We start from the raw sequence: 9,983 nt of genomic DNA on the forward strand, positions 1-9,983 counted from the left end.
TCAATTTTGAGTCTCATAGCAAAGGGTCTGAATACTTATGTAAATAAGGTATTTCATTTTTATTATTTTTTTTATTTTTTTACCACTGGTGGATATTGTAGAAACATCTCGAGGATGGGCAAGGGAAAGAGGATGCACCTTAACTCAATTTTGAGTCTCATAGCAAAGGGTCTGAATACTTATGTAAATAATAATTTCATTTATTTATTCATTTTTAATTTACCTTGACAAAAACTATGAAATAACACATATCGAATTATCCAGTAAAAGTGACAGCTTTTCACACTCTTGGCATTCTCTCAACCAGCTTCATGAGGTCGTCCCCTGGAATGCATTTCAATTAACAGGTGTATCTTGTTAAAAGTTAATTTGTAGATTTTCTTTCCTTCTTAATACGTTTGAGCCAATCAGTTGGGTTGTGACAAGGTAAGGGTGGTATACAGAAGACAACCCTATTTGAAGAATTGTTTATTAACACTTTTTTGGTTACGACATGATTCCATATGTGTTATTACATAGTTTTGATGTCTTCACTATTATTCTACAGTACACTATTATTCTTCACTATTATTCTAAGTAGAAGAGTCAAAATAAAGAAAAACTCAAACTTTCCACTGGTAGTGTATATAGATATATATTTAGCAAGTTAGAGTCATACTTTTGTCTGACATCCGAAAATATCACTGTTTTGGTTAAATGGGACACTTCGCGGGCACGTGACTACAGTTTGTATTGAATTGTGGGTCATATCAACCCCACAAGTGATCAAAGTTCTTCACTCACTCCCTCAAGCTAAATCGAGGGTCGAAGTGGTAACGTTAGTGAACTGGACCTCCAATTAAGATAGCAATCTAACTGCATCCGGTTTCGACGGGGACTCGCCCAAGGTAAAGTGGCTAGCGCGAGGGCTGAGATATGGAGGAGTGGAGGAGGAAGCAAGAGAGATGGGAGATGGAGATAGAGAAGATGATGGAGAGGCGAGTGCGAGATAGAGAGGGAAATGGAAGCGAGGAGGAGGAGGGCGGAGGAAAGGGAGATGTGTGAATTTATGGCGCTCCAGCGGAGGAGAATAGCAGAGATCTACAAGACGGAGACATCCGTGCGGAGAGATGCAGAAGAATGGAAAGATGGCATTCGAGAGAAAAAAGATGAGTGGAAGGAGTCCTTAAGAGAGAAGCAGAGGATGATGAGGGAAGAGCAGCAGGATGACAGACAGAAAGAGGCGAGACAGAGATACATGGAGAGGCAAAGGAGGAGAAGAAAAGGAGAAGTGAGGAGAAATTGAGTGGAAGAAGAGAGAGGATGAATGGAGAAAGTGGATAGAGGAGAACGAGAAAGAAAAGAAAGAGGATAGGAAGTGAGAGGAGGAATATAATAGGATGCAAAAGGAGGAGGGGAAGAAGAGCGAGAGAAATGTGACAGGAGCAGAGGGAGGAGCTGGTAGAGCCGAGGAGGGAGGTGGAAAGACAATGTCTGGAGAATATAAAGTGGAAGAAGGAGGATGAGATTGAGATGGAGGAGATACTGAGAGAGCTGGCCACAAATATAAAGCTAGTGAAGAAATAGCAAAAGATTGAGGAAAAAATAGAGCGGAAGAGTTCATCAAGAAGCTAGAAAAGTGCACAATGAAAGTGGTAGAGATGAGAAGAGAGGTGGAGAGAAAGTCTAAAGAAAGGGGGAGGAGGAAAAGAGAAAGAGGAAGCTGGAGAGGGAGACAGAGAGATAGGAAGCGAAGACTTTGAGGGGGAGAGGAATAAAAACATTGGAGAAGAGAGAGAGTGAGCTGTTTGAGCAAAGAAAAAGACAGAAGAGCAGAATAAGAGCTATATAAAAAACATTTGTCCTGGTTATTAGAATTGAAGAGGAGAACGAGCAGAGAGAATAGAAAGCTGGAAGAGCAGAAAAAAGAGAGAAGCGGAGAGGAGAAAAGAGGTGAGGCTAACAATGTCAAGAAGAGACCAAAAAAAAAAAAGTATCTGAATGAATGGGTGGCGGGAAAAGAGGACAAGAGAGAGCTGAATAACACCGCTGTGGGAATTGACGATAACCTCTGCCAATTGATAAAGGTTGGTCAAAAACAGATTGCGATTATAGTGTTATTGAGGAGATTATCCCAAAAGATAAGGAGGAAAAGAAGGAGAGGAGTGATGAAAAAAATAACCAAGGGTGATTATGGCGTGAGTGAGAAAATAAAGCAAATGAAGAGTGATAAAAAGGGGGATGGGGAGGGGAGGGGGGGGGGGGAGAGGAGCTTCATAGTGATAAAGCAATGACCACCAATTTTGTTAGTGAATGATTATGGCATGAGTGAGAAAGAAAACAAAGTAAAGAAAGAGGGAAGGATGAGAAAGAGAAAGGTAACCCCCAGACTTACATAGAAGGGACAGATGGTCATGAAAATGTCTTTGAAGGAAGGATGGATGAGCAGGAAAAAGAGAGGGAGAAGGTATCACTGAATGAGAGAGCCAATGATAGAGGGAAGGGTGAAGGAAAGGAAAAAGGACAGCAGGCCAGATTCCTTCATCCTGAGGAGGTTGGATGAAGGTGAGAAAACTAGCCAAAAGAAGACACAAGAAGAAAGTGAGGATGAGGAGGAAACGAATGGCAAAAAAAAAATGGTATAACATCCAGAAAAAAAAGTAATGAAGACACAGCATCTAGGCCTGGTGACGAAAGAGGGGAAAACAGAACCGAATGGACAGACAGTGAGGATGAGGAGGGAAAGAATGGCGTGAAAAGGAAGGATAACATCAAGAAGGAAAGGTTGGATGATCAGAGGAAAGAAAGGGATAAGGTAGCACTGAAAGAGAAAAGCAATGATAGATGGAAGGGTGCAGGAAAGTGGAAGGGTGCAGGAAAGTGGAAGGGTGCAGGAAAGCAAAAAGAGAGCAGTGAGGATTAGGCAGAAAAGAATGCAATGAAAAATATAGATACTATCCAGAAGAAATGTCCTGAAGAACCAACATGTCAAATCAAATTTTATTGGTCACATATACAGTTGAAGTTGGAGGTTTACATACACCTTAGCCAAATACATTTAAACTCTGTTTTTCACAATTCATGACATGTAATCCTAGTAAAAATTCCCTGTCTTAGGTCAGTTAGGATCCTCACTTTATTTTAAGAACGTGAAATGTCAGAATAGTAGTAGAGAGAATGATTTATTTCAGCTTTTATTTCTTTCATCACATTCCCAGTGGGTCAGAAGTTTACACACACTCAATTAGTATTTGGTAGCATTGCCTTTAAATTGTTTAACTTGCGTCAAATGTTTCGGGTAGCCTTCCACAGGCTTCCCACAATAAGTTGGGTGAATTTTGGCCCATTCCCACTGACAGAGCTGGTGTAACTAAATCAATCATTGTTCGCACACACTTTTTCAGTTCTGCCCATAAATGTTCTACAGGATTGAGTTCATGGCTTTGTGATGGCCACTCCAATACCTTGACTTTGTTGTCCTTAAGCCATTTTGCCACAACTTTGGAAGTATGCTTGGGGTCATTGTCCAATTGGAAGACCCATTTGCGACCATGCTTTAACTTCCTGACTGATAACTTGTTGCTTCAATATATCCACATACAGTGGGCTCCGAAATTACTGGCACCCCTGCCTAGCAATGCACAAACAATGGTTAAAAAATATAAACAATATAATTATAAAGATAAACTCGAAATAATGTACTTTATTAATGTTTCAATGGAACCAACCAAAATAATTGATTGATTAAGTAAAAAATCTATGTCCTCCAAATCAAGGTTTCACAATTAATGGCACCTTTAAAGATTACTGTATATAACATCTACCAAAATTAAACCACAAATTAAATTCCACTTAAGGAACTATATTGAGACATTACATCACTTCCGGTTTCACTAGGGTATAAAAATGAGGTAACACACATGCAGTATCCCGCTGTCATCCAACACCATGAAGAAAACAAAAGAACTGGCAGTTCAAAAGAGACAGATGGTCATAGACCTTCATAAATCTGGTAATGGCTACAAGAAGATCCACAAATGATTGAATATACCACTGAGCACTGTCAGGGATATTATAAAAAAGATATGGAACAGTTGAAAACATCACGGGTAGGGGACGCAAACGCATTTTGCCCACCAGGATAGGAAGGAGGATGGTGAGAGAAGCAACAACATCTCCAAGAATCACTGTGAAATAAGTGCAGGCCTTGGTGGCGTCTTGGGGTCACCAGGTTTCAAAAAGCACCATCAGACACCACCTTGACAACCACAGGCTCTTTGGAAGGGTTTCCAGAAGAAATCAATTTCTGACCACAAGACACAGACGCAAGCGCTTGGAGTTTGCCAAATGTCATTTAAATTATGACTGGAAGAAGGTGCTCTGGTCAGATGAGACAAAAATTTAACATTTTGGTCAGATACAGCATCGGCATGTTTGGCGTCGAAACAGAGATGCATACAAGGAGAGGAACCTCATACCCACGGTGAAATAAGGAGGGGGGTCACTGATGTTTTGGGGCTGTTTTAATTACAGAGGTCCAGGGACAATGGTTAAGATTGATGGCATAATGAATACCACCAAGTATCAGGCAATTTTGCCTGACAATCTGGTTGCTTCTGCCAGAAGGCTGGGACTTGGCCGTAGGTGGACTTTCCAACAAGACAATTACCCGAACCATACCTCAAGATCCACACAGAAATGGTTCTGTGACAACAAAATCAATGTTCTGCCATGGCCAAATCAGTCGCCGGACCTCAAACCAATCGAAAACCTGTGGGCTGAGTGGAAGAGGGCAGTTGAGAAGCGCAAATCCAAGAATGTGAAGGATCTGGAAAGGATCTGGTGCAAAATCCCTCCAAATGTGTTCCTTAACCTTGTCAAACATTACAGGAAAAGACTCCATGCTGTTATCCTTGCCAGAGGTGGTTGCACTAAGTACTAAATGAGGAGTGCCAATAATTATGAAACCCTGATTTTGGTTAAATTTATTTTGTATTAAATAATTGTATGATTTTGGTTGGTTCCATTGAAATGTTAATAAAGTACAGTATTTCTCACGTTTGTATTTTGAGTTTCTATTTTTTTTATTCTATTTTTTAAAGTATTGTTTGTGCATTGCCAGTCAGGGGGGCCAGTAATTTTGGAGCCCACTGTAATTGTCCCTACTCATGATTCCATCTATTTTGTTAAGTGCACCAGTCCCTCCTGCCGCAAAGCACCCCCACAACATGATGCTGCCACCCACGTGCTTCACGGTTGGGATGGTAAGCCTCCCCTTTTTCCTCCAAACATAACTAGGGTCATTATGGCCAAACAGTTATATTCTTGTTTCATCAGACCAGAGGACATTTCACCAAAAAGTATGATCTTTGTCCCCATGTGCAGTTGCAAACCGTAGTCTGGCTTTTTTTATGGCGGTTTTGGAGCAGTGGCTTCTTCCTTGCTGAACGGCCTTTCAGGTTATGTCGATATAGGTCTCATTTTACTGTGGATATAGATACTTTTGTACCTGTTTCCTCCAGCATCTTCACAAGGTCATTTGCTGTTGTTCTGGGATTGATTTGCACTTTTCACACCAAAGTACGTTCATCTCTAGGAGACAGAATGTGTCTCCTTCCTGAGAGGTATGACGGCTGTGTGGTCCCATGGTGTTTATACTTGCGTACTATTGTTTGTACAGATGAATGTGGAACCTTCAGGCATTTGGAAATTGCTCCCAAGGATGAACCAGACTTGTGGAGGTCTACAATTTTTCTTCTGAGGTCTTGGCTGATTTCCCCATGATTTCAAGCAGAAAGGCACCGAGTTTGATGGTAGGCCTTGAAACACATCCACAGGTACACCTCCAATTGACTCAAATGATGTCAATTAGCCTATCAGAAGCTTCTAAAGCCATGACATCATTGTCTGGAATTTTCAGTCAACTTCTGACCCACTGGAATAGTGATGCAGTGAGTTATAAGTTAAATAATCTGTCTGTAAACAGTTGTTGGAAAAATTACTTGTGTCATGCACGAAGTAGATGTCCTAACAGACTTGCCGAAACTATAGTTTGTTATCAAGACATTTGTGGAGTGGTTGAATAACGAGTTTTAACTTCTCTAGAGTATGTGGGATGCAAGCTCGCCCAAGTCAGGTCTGCATACTTCCTTTGTCCTCTGACCAAAATGGCTTTTTACTCGTCGTTTTTCAAAATAAAAGCCTGAAACCATGTCTAAAAACTGTTGACATCTATTGGAAGCCATAGGAACTGGAATCTGATTTTTAACCCATTGGATTCTCTAAAGGCATTGAGTTTAAAAACAGCTGGAAAATAATTCCACTTCCAAGATGGATTTCGCCTGCCATATCAGTTATGTTATACTCACAGACAATTAACAGTTTTGGAAACTGTAGAGTGTTTTCTATCCAAATCTACTAATTATATGCATATCCTAGCTTCTGGGCCTGAGTAACAGACAGTTTACTTTGGGCACGCTTTTCATCTGGAGGTGAAAATACTGCCCCCCTACCCAAGAGAGATTAAAGGAGAGGACTCGAGACAGAGGAAGGAGGGGGCCTCACGAGACATACAGTAGATAACAGAGAGACAGGGGGACAGAGGGAAGCAGCAGGACAGCATGTCACAGAGCAGAAGTAGGACATAGGCTAGAGACAGAACATAAAACAGTAGTAGTTAGAGTGTAGAGTTATTTAGGGCTCTATTTAATATATAAAGCTGAAGATTCCACAATATACATTTAAAGGGTAATTTCCGATTGAGCATATATGAGTATATACAGCATTTACCATAAAAGCAGTCTCCGCTAAAGAGGGAACATTGTCTTTAGATTTTAATCACGCTTTAAAGCTGAACTTCTGCGATGTGGATTGAATAGTCCTTAAATCAATGTTCAAATTCAGGTGTGCTGTGAGTCGCATGGCAATGAATGTGTGTATTTCAATATATAAATATGACAAGTTCATTTTTCCCTCTTCTCTCCATCCCTGTCAGATTGTACAATTTCTTCCCTTCGTCACTTCCAACAAGCACAGTGCAAAGGTACAAATGTAGGCTTACTAATTTGTCTATTATTTCCTGTGTTACTGTAAGTCCCAATCAGTGGTGTAAAGTACCTAAGTAAAAAATACTTTAAAGTACTACTTAAGTCGTTTTTTGGGGTATCTGTACTTTGCTATTTATATTTTTGATAACTTTGACTTTTACTCCACTACATTCCTAAAACAAAATAATGTACTTTTTACTCCATACATTTTCCCTGAAACCCAAAAGTATGAAAGCTTAGCAGGACAGGAAAATGGTCCAATTCACACACTTATCAAGAGAACATCCCCGGTCATCCGTACTGCCTCTGATCTGACTGAATCACTAAACACAAATGCTTTGTTTGTAAATTATTGTCTACGTGTTGAAGTGTGTCCCAGGTTATCTGTAAATAAATAAAAAAAACAAGAAAATCGTGCCATCAGGTTTGATTAATATAATGAATGTGAAATGATTTATACTTTTACTTTTGATTCCTTAAGTATATATAGAAGCAAATACTTTTAGACATTCAATCAAGTAGTATTTTACTGGGTGACTTTCACTTTTACTTGATTCATTTTCTATTAATGTATCTTTACTTTTAATCAAGTATAACAATTGGGACCTTTTTCCATCACTAAGCCATCCTCTCTTCTCCTTTCAGACTTTTCCATCTTTGCAGCAGGGGGAAAAGCCCAGCTCTCACCACTCGTGCCGCAACAACAATAAATAAGGGCTGGCGGGATTGATTTAACAATGGGTGGATGATTCCTTTTGATGATACACAATCTCACTTTACGCCCACTGTCTCTCTCTTGCCCTTTGGAGATATTGATGGTCACTACAGTAACATGGGGCGGCGGGTAGCCTAGTGGTTAGAGCGTTGGGCCAGTTACCGAAAGGTTGCTTGATCGAATCCCTGAACTAACAAGCTAAAAATCTGTCGTTCCGCCCCTGAACAAGGCAGTTAACCTACTGTTCTCCGGTAGGCCTTCATTGTAAGTAATAATTGGTTCTTAACTGACTTGCCTGGTAAAAAAAAAACAGTGACATGTTGATAGCAACAATTGATAACCTTTCAGACAATAAGAAAAAGTACTGAATCAGAAGTGTCTGTACCTTTTCATACAGTAGAATTCTGCTCCGGCATAGAATGTTCGGTATTGTTTTCCGAACGACAATACACACGATGGCTGTGCTGTTTTTTGATGGTAGGGTCTTTTCTTTCTACTAAATGTCTTGGTAAGTAACGGCATTTAATTAAATTTAACCTACTTTTTAAGGAGAAAGAGGTCTGCGCACAGGCAGCTCAAGATCATTTGATAGTTCTGGTCTCTCGGTGTACGTTAGTCCTGCTTCAGAAGCGGCATTGCTTTACAGACAAGTAAAATACCTTCAAAACTATCTCCAGAGAAGCTTTGGTGCTGGCATTTAAAATGCCATAGTGTACCCTTACAGACAAACAAACGTGCCGTAGCCAAGGCTTTTTCAAGGCGGCACATTCCATGTCTGATCTGTGTTAATCTGCAAAATTGTAATTATTTGCCTACCTCCTCATGCCTTTTGCACACAATGGATATGGACTCTTTTTTTCTTTTTTTTCTACTGTGTTATTGACTTGTTAATTGTTTACTCCATGTGTGGACTCTGTGTTGTTGTCTGTTCACACTGCTATGCTTTATCTTGGCCAGGTCGCAGTTGTAAATGAGAACTTGTTCTCAACTAGCCTACCTGGTTAAATAAAGGTGAAATAAAATTACAATTAAAAAAAAGTGTATCTCTGTCTCTCCTTCAGATCCCTCTACCTTTGCAGCTGGGAGAAAGAGTTGAGCTAAGATCCTGAAGCCCCTAAAGAGCAGAAAGTAGCCAGTCGAGGTGAGTGGAAAGGTGACGGGAAAACATGCTGGAAACCTTTAGAGAACGTCCAGAGAATGTTACATTCATACAGTTGGAGTCTGTTATTCACTGTCAAATTAATTCTAATGCTCTCCTCTCTCTTTCAGATAATTACATTTAGTGACAAGAATCTACAACTAAAAACAAAGCTGTCCTACGAAGAGAGGGGATGGTTTTCTATACTATCTTCATACTGATTTAATTGTTCCTTAATTCATGCATTTTGAATAAAGATGCTAGCATCGAACATCTGTATATGTGCTTTTGTTAAGAGGTCAAGACGTGAAATTAGTTCATAATCACAAACACACACACTACAAATGTGGCCCAACCAAAATTAAATGAATTTGTTTCCACCAATGCCTTCACACGCTTGCACTTTACAATCCTTAACTAACGAACAAGTTTCCTCTTCTGCATGAGTTTACCTCTGACAATGACTTTGCCATGATCTGCCTCTGTCAAGTCTACTCCTGCTCCGGCGCTCGACGTCGCTGGTTTACTAACCACCAGTCCTGGCAATTTTTAGTATGCACACTTGCACCTCATCATGAGGCACACCTGGACTCCATCACTACCCTGATTACTTCCTATTTATCCAGCACTCCCTAGCATCAATCTTCAGGCAGTATTGGTTCAGTTTTCATGTCCAGATGCTGGGCTTGTTTTATATGCTCGTTATTATTAAACTCACCATCTGTGTTTATGTTACAGTCTCACTGAAACATGGCACAGTGAGGGTGACTGTTACCATCTTAACGGAGAAGCTACACCTGTATACAAATACACTGAAAAGATGCCAGCCACGGTGGAGGCCTTCCTGTTTTATACAGACTGCATTATTTTAAATCCACTGACTGATGCTGACTGTAAAACAACCAAATGCTCTCACGGTTATCCTTGTTCACCCAAGTGCTTTATGACTGCTGGGTTCTTTAATCTGCTGCACTGTCTAAACCATGTACAACACGGAAATGTTCCCCACCCACAACCGTGGACACATATTTGGACCTCATTATCCCTGCCTCTGATTTGGATGCCATCGTGCTAGGTGTCTCTGACCGGTCCAACTGCTCTCCAA

General features: G+C 40.4%; 1 long non-coding RNA gene across 1 annotated transcript; it reads left to right on the forward strand.

Annotated features, from left to right (window-relative positions):
- The first annotated feature begins 582 nt into the window (after positions 1 to 582).
- On the forward strand, positions 583 to 9,149 carry LOC110526162. Its single transcript, XR_002473894.2, has 5 exons — positions 583 to 2,066; positions 6,974 to 7,021; positions 7,671 to 8,004; positions 8,802 to 8,881; positions 9,010 to 9,149. It is a non-coding gene; the product is annotated as an uncharacterized LOC110526162 (long non-coding RNA).
- Positions 9,150 to 9,983: the final 834 nt, after the last annotated feature.

This window comes from Oncorhynchus mykiss, chromosome 6, assembly GCF_013265735.2.
Source record: "Oncorhynchus mykiss isolate Arlee chromosome 6, USDA_OmykA_1.1, whole genome shotgun sequence".
Lineage (NCBI taxonomy): Eukaryota > Metazoa > Chordata > Actinopteri > Salmoniformes > Salmonidae > Oncorhynchus > Oncorhynchus mykiss.